Source organism: Chiloscyllium plagiosum, chromosome 17, assembly GCF_004010195.1.
Source record: "Chiloscyllium plagiosum isolate BGI_BamShark_2017 chromosome 17, ASM401019v2, whole genome shotgun sequence".
Taxonomy (NCBI): domain Eukaryota; kingdom Metazoa; phylum Chordata; class Chondrichthyes; order Orectolobiformes; family Hemiscylliidae; genus Chiloscyllium; species Chiloscyllium plagiosum.
Window position 1 is genome coordinate 7,243,235 of NC_057726.1, and position 15,069 is coordinate 7,258,303.

At 42.1% G+C, this 15,069-nt stretch overlaps 1 long non-coding RNA gene across 1 annotated transcript in view; it reads right to left on the minus strand.

Moving 5' to 3' along the window:
* The window catches only part of LOC122558661, a 96,988-nt gene extending 82,138 nt beyond the window's left edge, over positions 1–14,850 (minus strand). The window contains exon 1 of the long non-coding RNA XR_006314210.1: positions 14,650–14,850. This is a non-coding gene — a long non-coding RNA (uncharacterized LOC122558661). The remainder of the gene's footprint in view (positions 1–14,649) is intronic.
* Positions 14,851–15,069: the final 219 nt, after the last annotated feature.

The following is a 15,069-nucleotide window of genomic DNA, read 5'->3' on the forward strand; positions in this document are numbered from 1 at the left end:
AAAAAAGGTTTTGTGATTTACACATGAAAGGAGTGAAACTATCACTGTATTCTAACAGATGAAAGGCTTAACAATCAATTTTTCAATGTATAATTTCAGTTACATCACACTGTAAATTTTTGCTATAAATTCTGTGTTACGATCGAGCCCTCCACTATCACCTGATAAAGGAGCGTCACTCCGAAAGCTAGTGTGCTTCCAATTAAACCTGTTGGACTATAACCTGGTATTGTGTGATTTTTAACTTAAAAATCCAGGACACTAATCGGCATGTGTTTAAATTTGTTGGGATCTTTCCTTCCCTAAATCTGTTCAAATCTGTCCAAATTTCAGACGGGATCTGTCTAAACCTTTCCAAATCCCAGACAAGCCCCCAAATTGTTACGACACAGTGGTTAACCCTTCTGTTAAATAAAGCTACACCCAGAAAAGCTCATATCGCCTCATAATCTGTTACAACATGAGTGACAGAGAACTCCCAATTTCACTAGTTAAAAATAATTAAAATCAATTTCTTCTTTAACTCTAAAAGTGAACATTAAACAACAACTATTCACAATTCTGAGACCACTTTCTCTTCACTGCTTATTATCTGCTTCTAACTCTATAATAATATACTGTTCCAAAAATTACATCCACTTAATTTCAAAACCATACAGCAGCTGTCATTTTCAGTGTCTTTCTTCTTCCAACTGGAGGTCTCCCTGGTCACCTTCTTTCTTTTACTGTGAATATGTTTCATATGAAAAGGTAGCTTTGATAGAGAGTGTTTCAATGTCTTGGGTCTCTCTCTCTCTCTCAATGGCAATTAATTTTTCTGACTTTCAAAATGCCTGCCTTTTTTATACCCCCGGCACTGGATTGTCTCATTGGTTTGATGTTGGCAAAGCAATACAATCAAACTTGATTGGGGTTTAGTATCCTGAGGCATAATTTATATTGATTGATTAAATTCAAATTGCTGTCAAAACAGCAACCAACTCAGGTATCCATTTCACTACCAACTGTTACATATTTTCAATTTTCTAGTACACCCTGAGACTGCCCTTGTAAGCTCTCAGTGCAGAACAGCTTTCACTCTGTCTTAAAGGGACAGTACATGCCTTCAACTTCATAACAACATGACAAAAGTACCCGTCTTGATGTCTTTGCTGCTGGGAGAAGAGTGAAATTCTACCGAGGCACTCCTGGTATAACAGGTGAGCCACTGTGTGTTACACATTGCTTGTATCAGGTGCCCAGTTGGAGGGAGCTAACTGGCCTATGCCTACAGACTCACAAATTGAAGTATGCAGTGATTGAAATGAGGTCAGCTGGCTGGATCCCATGGAATATGAGTTCCTTGATTGGCTTTGTTAATCTGGTCCAATCAAAGAGCTCTGGGTAACAGGTAGAATGGGTATCTGTCAGAGATAGATACTGTGGTGTCTGACTCTGTATGAGGCAGTACTATAATCAAGGACTGTTCATGTGTAAATAGCGAGTGGCTTGGTGATGAGATATCAACCTCTCTGGAGTTATTTCAGGTGTTATGGATAGAGGGAAACATAATGAGGAGTGTTTGAGGACTTTGGATCTATCCTCAATGAGGCTTAGAATGATGGGGATTATTCTCATTGAAACATACAGCACACTGAATGGCTTGGACAGAATAGATATTGGGTAGATGTTTCCCTTGGTAGGAAAGGCTAGGACCCAAGGGTACAGCCTTTGAGTAAAGGGAAGACTTTTTACAATGGAATTAAGGAGAAACCTCTTCAGCCAGAGAGTGGTGAATCTATGGAATTCACTGCTACAGATGGCTGTGGAGGCCAAGTCATTGAGTATATTTAAGACTGAGATAGATAGGTTCTTGATTGTCAAGGGGATCAAGGGTTATGGGGAGAAAATGGGAGAATGGGGTTGAGAAACTTATCAACCATGATTGAGTTGTGGAGCAGAGTCATTGGGCTGAATGTCCTAATTTCTACTCTTATATCTTATGGTCTTATGGTATCATAGAGAAAGACTGAGAAGACAGTTCAGTGATCCCTGTTCACAGGATTAGCTATGTTATTCCTTTTGCCGAACAAAACTCGAGATTTCAATTTTCCCTCTTCAGCTTTTTCTCTTGTCTGTAGGAGGCGCAGGGTGACTGGTTCATGCTTATAAAGATTTATGACTTATTAATTAAAAGTCACAGCTTTCAGAATATAATGAGGGAAAATAAATTGATTATCTTTTTGCTGCTGAGCAGAAACAGCTTCTTACCTTCAATGGCCCCTGACTCAAACATTTACCCCTCAAATTGTTGAGCTACCTGTGAGTCAGTCATATTGATATTCACAGATAGATGTCTTGTCATCAACAATTTCTCACCAGATTATACACCAGGCAGTTGAATCTCCTATGACTCTAGCTTGTCAGTACCCACTGCTTGCAGTGTAAACAACATTATAATGATAATCAGGTAACTTGTTTTCAAAAGTGAGCAATCATTAAGCTATCATTAGTTTTTAAAACAGTTCTTATCCCATTCCAGTCTGCAATCAAAAACTCAGAAAAGAGAAAATCTATGGCCTTACATTGTCAACCGTTTACACTAGAGTATCATATATCATGATGTTGTATCACTCTCTGAAAGGGATAGTGCCTTTCTGTGAGCTGTCCAACAATATAATAAGCCTCCAGAGACGAGGGGAGCTGTGGAACAGGGATGCATAGTGGTAATAGCATTGATGTCTCAATCTAAGATCTAGGATTATGATCTGGGAATAAAGGTTAAAATCCTTTCCCAGCAGTGGATGGAATTTATGTTTAATAATCAAAAGCTACTCTCAGTATTGGTGAACAAGGCAGTTTCAGCTGATATTGTCACTCATGTCCTTTTGGTGGGAAATAGAATTTGTGGAGTTATACAGCATGGAAACGGATCCTTTGGTTCAACCAGTCCATGCCGATCATAATCACAAACTAAACTAGTCCCACCTGCCTGCACCTGGCCCATATCCTTCCAAAATTTTCTGATTCATGTATCCAAATAAATTAAATGTTGTTATTGTACCTGCATCCACCACTTCCTCAGGAAGTTCTCTCCACACAGGAACCTCCCTCTGAGTAAAAAGACTCACCTCTTCTGTCTTTTTAAAATTTCTCTCCTCTCACCTTAAAAATGTACCCCCTAGTCTTGAAATTCTCGATCTTGGGCAAAAGACAATTACCATCATCTCTGTCTATACCCCTCATGATTTTATAAATTTCCACAAGGTCACCTCTCAACCTCCGATACTCCAGTGAAAAATGTACCAGCCTTTCTTTATAACTCAAACTGGCAACATGCTTGTAAATCTCTTCTTAACCTTCTTCAGCTTGCTATATTCAAGAGGGCATTAGCTGAATATTAGAAAGAGATAATATGCAAGGACATGAGGAAAAGGCAGGAGAATGGCTCTTGGTCATGAGTTTGAATTGGACAGCCAGAGCAGAATGGTCACTTTCTCCACTGCAATAATTGTGTGATTCTTTATCTCAGAATACAATAATGTTCAAGCCAGGGGAACAGATGTCATTGTGTGTATACAATTGGGGAGGAGCTCAAAAAAATACTTAGACAGCAGATTTGGAGGCCTGAACTACTAACTGGAAGGACATAATTGGGTCGAATGGCTTTTGCTCCTGTTGAATTTCCTTGTGCTTTCAGGGACATGACACTCAGTGCTGGAGAAATAATTCAGGAAACAGTTTCACTGACAATGCAGCATTAATACACAAAGCACTCTTTCAATTCCTAGTGTCTGGCACTTATTCATTCCTTCCTGCATTATATAGCACTAAAGTAAGACTGAAGATATTCCACATAGCTGCTGCTGCCTTTAAGTACTTTCGAGAGGTCATTAAAGGCCTTGCTGTCAGCAGATGATGGTGTCAGGAAGCTGGCAATTGTTGGTAGGAAAGAAATGGGGAACTAAAGATGTCAGCACAGCAAGGCATTCTAATTACGAGTGTTAACGCAAATTAAATTTAGCAAGCGATTATGCAGATGGTGAGCTTTCAGTTTGTTAATGGCCATCTTCAGTAAGAGGATGAATTTAAAGAAGTTCGAAGCTCTTAATTTTCCAACAATCACTGGGTTCTTGTCTTGTCATTGTAAACAGTTGCTAGTTTCTCAAAAGCAATTAATAGATGTTGCTGGGTGAATGAATTGATTTCAAAATGGCAAGCACAAATCTTCACCTTATCAATTAATTAACATTCAGTCCCAATAGGCTCAGTCAGTTGTGTCTCGCCTTCATGAGTTGATTCAGTCCTTCATTGGTCTGAAATGGATGTGTGGAAATTAGTTGCCATGAGCCCAAATCAAGCTGATAAATAATTTGCACTGACATAGATCTTTGCACAACCTCAAAACGTTTTTTTTTAGAATCCCTACAACCCTCCAAAGAGTAACCCACCCAAACCCACTCCACTTTTGCCTCTGACTAATGCATCTAACCTACACATCTCTGTACATTATAAGCAATTTAACATGGCCAAGTCACCTAACCTGCATATCTTTGGACTGTGGGATGAAACCCACACAGACACAGGGACAATGTGCAAGCTCTGCACAGATAGCCGCTTAAGACTGAAATCGAACCCAGGTCCCTGGTGCAGTGAGGCAGCAGTGCTGACCACTGAGCTGCCATGCTGCCCCTTTGGAGCCAATGTTTTGAGGTGCAGATACTGTGATAACCAAGGAAGTGGGCCAGCCAATTCACACACACACAAGTGTGTGGGAAATCATGTCTCACAAACTTGATTGAGCTTTTTGAAGACGTAACAAAGAGGATTGATGAGGGCAGAGCGGGAGATGTGATCTATATGGACTTCAGTAAGGCATTCGACAAGGTTCCCCATGAGAGACTGGTTAGCAAGGTTAGATCTCATGGCATAAAGTGAGAACTAGCCATTTGGATACAGAAATGGCTGAAAGGTAGCAGACAGAGGGTGGTGGTGGAGGGTTGTTTTTCAGACTGGAGGCCTGTGACCAGTGGAGTACCACAAGGATTGGTGCTGGGCCCTCTACTTTTTGTCATTTACATAAATGATTTGGATGCAAACATAAAAGGTACAGTTATAAAGTTTGCAGATGACACCAAAATTGGAGGTGTAGTGGACAGCAAAAAAGGTTACCTCAGATTACAACAGGATCTGGACCAGATGGGCCAATGGGCTGAGAAGTGGCAGATGGAGTTTAATTCAGATAAATGTGAGTTGCTGCATTTTGGCAAAGCAAATCTTAGCAGGACTTACACACTTAATGGTAAGGTCCGAGGGAGTGTTGCTAAACAAAGAGACATTATAGTGCAGGTTCATAGCTCCTTGAAAGTGGAGTCACAGGTAGATAGGATAGTGAAGAAGGCATTTGGTATGCTTTCCTTTATTGGTCAGAGTATTGAGTACACGAGTTGGGAGGTCATGTTGCGGCTGTACAGGATATTGGTTAGGCCATTGTTGGAATATTGCATGCAATTCTGGTCTCCTTCCTATCGGAAAGATGTTGTGAATCTTGAAAGGGTTCAGAAAAGATTTACAAGGATGTTGCTAGGGTTGGAGGATTTGAGCTATAGGGAGAGGCTGAACTGGCTGGGGCTGTTTTCCCTAGAGCGTCGGAGGCTGAGGGGTGACCTTATAGAGTTTTACAAAATTATGAGAGGCATGGATAGGATAAATAGATAAAGTCTTTTCCCTGCGGTCGGGGAGTCCAGAACTAGAGGGCATAGGTTTAGGGTGAGAGGGGAAAGATATAAATGAGACCTAAGGGGCAACATTTTCACACAGAGGGTGGTATGTGTATGGAATGAGCTGCCAGAGGAAGTGGTGGAGACTGGTACAATTGCAACATTTAAAAGGTATTTGGATGGGTATATGAATAGGAAGGGTTTGGAGAAATAAGGGCCGGGTGCTGGCAGGTGGGACTAGATTGGGTTGGGATATCTGGTCGGCATGGACATGTTGGATCGAAGGGTCTGTTTCCATGCTGTACATCTCTATGACTCTATGACTCTAAGTTCCGACAAACACCAATGTGGTCACATCAAAACAATTTCCTTTGCAGTGATTCTGGTAGAGGAAGAAACAGATTTCAGGACAACAATATGATCTTCCCCACCCCTCTTCAAATTATTACCCTGGAATCTTTCACATCTGCCTGGAAGGATATACGGTGAGTTGGTTTAATATCCTGTCCAGAGTGAATATAAAAGAGTCCTGATAGGGAAGAACAACCACAAGTTAGATTGCATGGTCCAGCCAATGCAATGAAGCATGTACTCACAGTTACGGTCAGAAATAAAACTACCACCCACAGTGCGATTGTAACAGTGTCTACTTTCAAAAGCAACTAATTGACTGTAAACATCTCAGCTAAACACCAAGAGGCTGGATGGTTAACATACAGACTTGTAAATACAAATGACTCAGTCTGTCCTCTGTATATAAAGACACGTAATGTATACGTATGAATGGCATCACTAACTGTACAGATATCAAAAGATTTCTATGAACAAAGTATATTCTTGAAATTAAAAAAATATTGACTGTAAAGTACTTTGGGTCATCCTGATATTGTATAAGCTCTAATATAAACAAAAGGACTTTGAATTTTTCCTGTCAAAACCTCTCCATGGCCGAGATTTGTATCCACTTCTGTGTTTCCCATTGCTTGAGCTCTGCAGTTTTTTTAAAAAACACGTACAGTACACCATGCAGCTTAATCCCTAGTTCATAATGCTATCCCTCACGTACTGTCATCCCCAGTTGATTCTGTACTTCATACTGATGCAGTATCATTGAGTGTTGCATGATATGGAGATGATGCCTTGGATGCTGCTGTACTAATAATGGCAGAACTGTCAGACTATGTAGTAATTCATCCTCCCTATTTCTCAGCAACCTTTGGAGTCAATACATGCACAAATAAACACAGAACTCCAAACATTGTTAGTGAATCTACACTACCCTAAAGAGTTCAGTCTTAAAGACCCTTTAGAGTACAATCAATGATTAATTACTGATTAAATGAGAACTTGCCTCTTCTGATGTCAGGTCATTGGGAAACATTGACAGACTTTTGTGTCCTATACTAATGAAATTGCAAATGCAATGGCTTGAAAAATTCCTCAGGTAGCTATTCCGTGAGTTCCCTGCTTGGTCCTGGATCATCCATTCTCCATTCTCAAAGGATGCGGGTTTCTCTGGCTGGCCTGCATTTATTGCCCGTCCCTAGTTGCTCTTAAGAAGGTGGGGGTGAGCTGCCTTCTTGAACCACTGCTGTCCATGAGCTGGATGTTGACCACAATATCATTTGGGAGGGAATTCCAAGATTTTCACCCAGTGTAAGTGAAGAAACAGCAAAATATTTCAAAGACAGGATGGTGAGTGGCTTGGAAGGGAACCTGCCTGTCCTTCTAGATGGTTGTGTTTGTGGATTTGGAAGATGCTGTCTGATGATCTTGGCCGAATTTCTGCCGTGCATCTTATAGAATATAATATTGTAGTCCATGATAAATAATGTGATGGATGGAGCTCTTTCCCCATCGGAGGCCCTTAAAGACTCCATCTTATCTTGTTTCAATTTTGGGGGCAATGGAAGGAGATCAGGTATTGTGGAGAAGTTACCAGGTCATTGACTCAGATCTTAGGCACGAACGTGCCTGAAATCTAAGCCCCACATTTTCTAATTTCTGAGGGAATTACCTGTGAAATTTAAACATCTAATGTGTGACTTTCCAGCACCAGACATCTTCTGAAAAATCTTCAGCTCTGCATCAAACTCAGAGAGCTCACACGTTCCAACATATTTATTTCAATAGTTAATATCATTTTTCAATCTTTCATATTCAATAGAAATGTTAGCAGGATCAACCCACTGAAATCAGTTCTAATTTCTTCAGTAAATACATGAATACTCCCTCCTAATTCCTAACTGGACCTTACTGACTCTCCTTCTCACAGCCCAACTCCCTAGACACAACAACCAACTGTTCAACATAACAGCTTGCCGTCCCAGCAACAACCACAACTCACCACCTGACCCCCAACTCCCACATGTTTCGACAAGCCCTCAGACCCAATCTGGTGTTCCCCCATATCCATCCCTTCCCTGTCACAACTAACCCCTTGATCCAACCAAAAATACCCTTATTCCTATCCAACCTGATATCCCAAACAGCCGACAAACCAACACGTTACTGTATTTGCATTGGAGAGGTTGCAGACGAGATATATCAGGATGCTGTCTGGCGTGTAGAGTTTCAGTTATGAAGAGAGATTGGATAGACTGGGCAAAAGAACTAAAGAATTCCAGATACTGGATATCAGAAACAAGATCAGAAACTGCTGGAGGAACTCAGCATCAGTGGAGAGAGAAATCAGAGTCAATGTTTCAGGTCCAGTGACCCTTCCTCTGACTTTGTTTTTCCAGGAATTTCTGATTTTATCTTGGACAGACTGGGGCCATTTTCCTGAGAGCAGAGGGCATTAAAACGGGATGTGATTGAGATGTATAAAATTATGAGGGACATCGATAGCATAAGGAGCAGGTGTTTAGAGGAGATGTGAGAAAAAGGTTTTTCACCCAGAGGTGGGAATCTGGAACTCAGTGGCTGTAAGATGGTACGGACAGAAACACTCATCACATTGAACAAGTATATATGCGCACTTGCAATGCCTTAATATAAAGGCTATGGGCCATGTGGTGGAAAATGAGATTTGAATAGTTAGGTGTTGTTTTTGACTGATGCAGGTGCAATGTGCTGGAAGGTATTTTTCTGAGTTGTAGATCGATATGACTCTAAGACTCTATAAGCTTGTTGCCCCATGCCTACTCATTTGCTACTTGAGCCATTTATCTATTTCCAGATTTTCTCCTGAGCTACTTGTCACCTCCCCCCTCCTTGGTCTTCTCTCAAGTTACTTCCCCACCTCCTGCTGCCCTATATCCACACACCTATCATTCTAACCTTTCATCCACCTGTCACTCTGTCCTTTGACCTCAACTCTCTGGGGCTTCTCAATCATGTTTTTTGGCCTTTCAAACAGTAATTATTGACTGGAGAATGGGTGCCAATAAAAAGGGGGGGGGGGGGATGACATCTGCAAAGATACTCCATGCTGCCCCCTATGGGAACTGCTGCCTTGTGTCCCTTACGATGGATCCTGCATCAGAAGTCCAGCCTGAAAAATTGTAAAAAGGAATGTGTATAGTATCTTGTTTGTGAAGGTAGAGATTCCAACCTAAATTGGGAGATTTGGCCCTATGTTTATATCTGTAGAATTTCAATTTTGTCCTTATGGTTAAAAAAATGTTCACTTATTGGTTTTTGTTTAAGACCATAAGACATAAGAGTAGAACTAGGCCATTCAGCCCATTGAGTCAGATCCACCATCCCATCATGGCTGATATATTTCTCAGCTGTACTCTCCTGCTTTCGCCGCATAACCCTTAATCCCGTTATTAATCAAGAACCTAGGTATCTTTGTATCAAATACACTCAATGACTTGACCTCCATAGCCTGTGAGTTCCACAGAGTCACCACCCTCTGGAAGAAATTCCTACTCATCTCAGTTCTAAAACGTTGTCCCTTTAGGCTGTGGGGCTGTGTCTTCGGGTCCCAGTCTCTCCTACTCAGGCAAAAATCTTCTCCACATCCACTGTCTCCGACCTTCTAAGGATTCTGTAAGTTTCAATGAGATTCCCCCCCACAATCCTTCTAAACTCCATGGAGTACAGACCCAGAGTCCTCAACCACACCTCATATGACAAGTCCTTCATGGAATCCCTGAATCCCTACAGTGTGGAAGCAGGCCATTCAGCCTATTGAGTCCACATTGACCCTACAAAGAGTATCCTACCCACATACACCCCCTTACCTTATCCCTGCATTTCCCACTACTCATTCCTAGGATCATTCTTGTGAGTCTTTACTGGATGCCCTCCAACACCAGCATATCTTTCCTCAGATCTGGGGCCTAAAACTGCTCATAGTATTTCAAATGTGGTCTGATCAAAGCCTTACAAGCCACAAAAGTACATTTCTGCTCCACTGAGGGCTGTACCCCTCAATAATCTGTGTACCGATTTGGATACTGTTTTGGGGGGAGGTGGGGTGACCTACCAGGGGAAAGCCACAGCGGCCAGGTTTCTAGCTTTGAGCCTGGCTCTGTGGCTCAGAAAGGGAGGGGAAGAATAGGAGAATGATAGTGATAAGAGATTCAATCAGGAGACATACAGACAGGAGATTCTGTGGTCACGAGCGAGACTCCCAGATGATATGTTGCCTCCCGGGTGCCAGGGTCAGGGATGTCTTGGATCGTGTCTACAGGATTCTTAAGGGGGAGGGAGACCAGCCAGTAGTTGTGGTAGACATGGGTACCCATGACATATGAAATGAAAGGGAGGAAGAGCTGAAAAGAGAATATAGGGAGCTAGGTTGTAAATTCGAAGATATGATGAGCAGAGTGGTAATCTCAGCATTGCTACTGGTGCCACATGCTAGTGAAGTGAGGAACATACAGCAAGTGCAGATGAACACATGGCTGCAAGGCTGGTGTAGGAGGGAGAGCTTCAGATATATGGACCATGTGGATACCTTCTAGCGAAGGTGGGACCTGTACAAGAAGAACAGGTTGCCCCTGAACTGGAGGGGAACAAATATCCCAGGTGGAAGGTTTGCTGGAGCTCTTTGGGAGGATTTAAACTAGATTGGCAAGGGGGTGGGAACCAGAGTTACCAATCAGATGATGGATTAGGTTGTGAACTGCCAGGTACAGTGTGCAGGGAATCTGTGAGGAGGGATAGGCACTTGATAGGGCAAAGGTGCAGTCAGTGCGATGGGTTGAAGTGTGTCTATTTTAATTCAAGAAGTATCAGGAATAAGGATGATGAACTCAGATCATTGATCAGTACTTGGAGCTATGATGTTGTGGCCATTAAGGAGACTTGCATATCACAGGAGCAGGAATGGTTGTTGGATGTTCCAGGGTTTAGATGTTTCAAAAGGAATAGAGGGGTAGGTAAGAGAGGTGGGGGAGTGGCATTGCTAATCACGGATGGTATCACAGCTTCAGAAAGGCAGGTCGTCGAGGAGAGTTTGTCTACTGAGTCAGTCTGGGTTCAACTCAGAAACAGGAAAGGAGCAGTCACTTTATTGGGAGTTTTCTACATGACCCCCCAATAGCAACAGAAACATGGAGGAGCAGACTGGGAGGCAGATTTTGGAAACGTGCACAAGTAACAGGGTGACTTTAACATTCCTAATATTGATTGGAACCTCCTTAGTTCAAATAGTTTGGATGGAGCAGTTTTTGTCAGGTGTGTGCAGGAAGGGTTCCTGATGCAACATGAAGATAGGCCGACTAGAGGTGAGGCCATATTGGATTTGGTGCTTGGCAACTAATCATGCCAAGTGTCAGGTCTCTCAGTGGGAGAGCATTTCAGTTATAATGATCACAACTCCCTGACCTTTACTATGCTCATGGAGGGGGATAGGAGCAGATGGTATGGGAAAGTATTTAATTGGGGGAGGGGGAATTACAATGCTATTAGGTAGGAATTGGGGCAACTAAATTAGGGACAGATTTTCGCAGGGAAATGTACGACAGAAATGTGGAGGTTGTTTAGGGAGCACTTGCTGATAGTGCTGGACACGTTTGTCCCACTGAGGCAAAGAAGGGATGGTAGGGTGAAAGAACTTTGGGTGACAAGGGATGTGGAACATCTAGTCAAGAGGTAAAAGGAAGCTTACTTAAGGTTGAGGAGGCGAGGATCAGACAGCGCTTTGGAAGGTTACAAGGTAGCCAGGAAGGAACTGAAGAATGGAGTTGGGAGAGCTAGAAGGAAGCAAGAAAAAGCTTTTGCGGGTAGGATTAAGGAAAACCGTAAGGCATTCTACACTTAAGTGAGGAACAAGAGGATGACCAAAATGAGGTTAGGGCCAATCAGGGACAGTGGAGGGAATGTATGCCTGGAGTCAGAGGAAGTAGGGGAAGTCCTTAATGAATACTTTGCTTCAGTATTCATGACTGAGAGGGATCTTGGTGTTTCTGAGGACAGCATGAAACAGACTGATATGCTAGAACATAGATGATATAAGGAAGGAGAATGTGCTGAAAATTTTGAAAAACATAAGGATAGATAAACCTCCTGGTTTAGACAGGACATACACAATGTTAGTTACTACAAGAAGTGAGGGAAGACATTACTGCACCTTTGACGATGATCTTTGCATCCTCACGGACCATTGGAGTAGTGCCAGATGATTGGAGAATGGCACATATTATTCCCTTGTTCAAGAAAGGGAATAGGGATAATCCTGGGAATTACAGACCACTCAGTTTGATGTCAGTGGTGAGCAAAGTATTGAAGAGAATTCTGAGAGACAGAATTTATGATTACTTGGAAAACCATAGTTTGATTAGAGATAGTCAGCATGGCTTTGTGAGGGGCAGGTCATGCTTCACAAAGCTTATTGAATTCTTTGAGGATGTGACAAAACACATTGATAAAGGTAGAGCTGTGGGTGTGGTGTACATGGATTTTAGCAAGGCATTTGATAAAATTTCCCATGATAGGCTAATTCAGAAAGTAAGGAGGCATGGGATAGAGGAATCTTGGATGTCTGGATACGGAATTTTTTGGCCCATAGAAGACAGAGGGTGGTAGTAGATGGAAAGTATTCAACCTGGAGCTTGGTGACCAGTGGTGTTTCAGGAATTGGTTCTGCAACTTCTGCTCTTTGTGATTTTCATAAATGACTTGGATGAGGAAGTGAAAGGGTGGTTAAGTAAGTTTGCTGATGACATTAAGGTTGGTGGAGCAGTGGATAGTGTGGAGGGCTGTTGTAGATTGCAACAGGACATTGACAGGATGCAGAGCTGGGCTGAGAAGTGACAGATGGAGTTCACTGTGGATAAATGCGAAGTGATGGATTTTGGAAGGTCGAACGTGAATGCTGAATATAGGATTAATGACAGGATTCTTGGCAGTGTGGAGGAACAGAGGGATCTTGGGGTTCATGTCTATAGATCCATCAAAGTTACCACCCAAATTGAGAGGGTTATTAAGAAGTTGTATGGTGTGTTGGCTTTCATCAGCAGGGGAATTGAGTTTAAGATTCATGAAGTTATGCTGCAGCTCTATAGAGTCCTGGTGAGACCACACTTGGAATGTTGTATTCAGTTCTGGTTGCATCATTATAGGAAAAATATGGAAGCTTTAGAGAGGTGCAGAGGAGATTTACCAGGATGCTGCCTGGACTGGAGGGCATGTCTTATGAAGAAAAGTTGAGGGAACTAAGGCTTTTCTCATTGGAGTGAAAAAAGATGAGAGTTGACTTCGTAGAGGTGTATAAGATGTTGAGAGGCATAGATAAAGCAGATAGCCAGAAACTTTATCCCAGTGTGGAAATGTCTACCATGAGGGTACATAATTTTAAGATGATTGCAGGAAGGTTTAAAGGAGAATGTCAGAGGTGAGGGTCTTTACTCAATGAGTGATAGGTGTGTGGAATGCACAGCAAGTGGTGGTAGTAGAGTCAGATACATTAGGGACATTTAGCGACTCTTGGATAACCACATACAAGTTAGTACAATGGAGGGTATGCAAGTTAGTTTGATCTTAGAGTAGGATAAAAAGCTGCCACGACATTGAGTGCCGAAGGGCCTGTAATGTGCTGCACTGTTTCATGTTCTATGTTCTATTTGTGCTCTTGCTATTCGAGGCCTCTTGAAATGCTTGCCAACATTGCATTTGCCAATTGAACCCACATGATAACCTGAACAGAGTTCTGAACTAGGACTCGCAAGTCCCTTAGTACTTCAGATCTCTGAAGCTTTTCCTCAAGACAATGCTCCACACCTCCAGTCTTCCTATCAATATGGGCAATCTCACATTTGCCCACGTTGTTTCCAACTGCCATTTCTTTGTCCACTCACCTCACACGTCCATCTCCTTCTGCAGCCTCCCTGCTTCCTCAACACTATATGTCTCTCCACCTACCTTTGCTGCAAACTTAGTAGTATCCCTGTTTAAGTAAGTTTTTCAATCTTCTGTTTCTAACTCAATCCAAATAATTTATTATGCGCCTTGCAAAATTTATTTGAAATCAAAAGATAAGTAATTTGTTGATGTATTTGCTGATTTGCTGTCTGCGGGAATACCTCAATGTGATTGCCTGTTTATTCTGACGGATGTGTGGAGACTCCCTTGAGTTAGTGCCAGGTTCTGCTGCCTGGCTTGCTGTGTTCTTCCAGCCTCCTGCTTATCTACTTTGAATTCCAGCATCTGCAGTTTTTTGTCTCCAACCAGTTTCAGACTAATGTCAGGAAGAGTGACATCTCTGTTACAGAAATCATTAGATCTCGGCGGATAGCAGTCTGAGTTTTGCTGTGAGCTGTGTCACATTGCCATTGACCACAAAATTCAGATCTGTCATGAACCTTCGCTGAAATGGGACAAGATTTAAATAAATAACAAACTCTGCCCTCTGGCATGCATGGTCAAAAGTTTTGGGTGCATAACGGCTGTATTCCCTGTTAAACACTTTGTGAGATTGTTTCATTCGAATGATCACAGGAAGAGGATACCCAACCCATTATTCCTGTTCTAGCCCTCTGCAATAATAACTCACCTCATCCCCATAGATCTGCAATTTTTTTTTTACTTCCTTTCTCCATGGATAATGATCCAGTTTTCCATTGAATATCATCTCTAATACATTTTTGCACTCACAAACAGTTAAGTTTAAAGTCTGGATTGCACCAGTTGTCTTTTTTCCTTCCATCTCCGCTGTCTCAGTCCCGATAGACGTTGAACTTTACAGATGTGTCTCTCATTTCTCATGGCTATGCCAGCCCCGGGTGACCCATGACCCGGAAGTGTTCATCCGTGAGGAGTGTTTCTGTGGTTTGGCGTTTGATTCAGCTTATTGAGTCTGCTCTGTGATCTGAAACACAAAGAGCAGGAACAGATACAGCGAAAATATCAAAACAATAGCAAAGGATTGACAGCAGAAGACAGATCTGTCAGTTTTGGGGTTATATATTTCTAT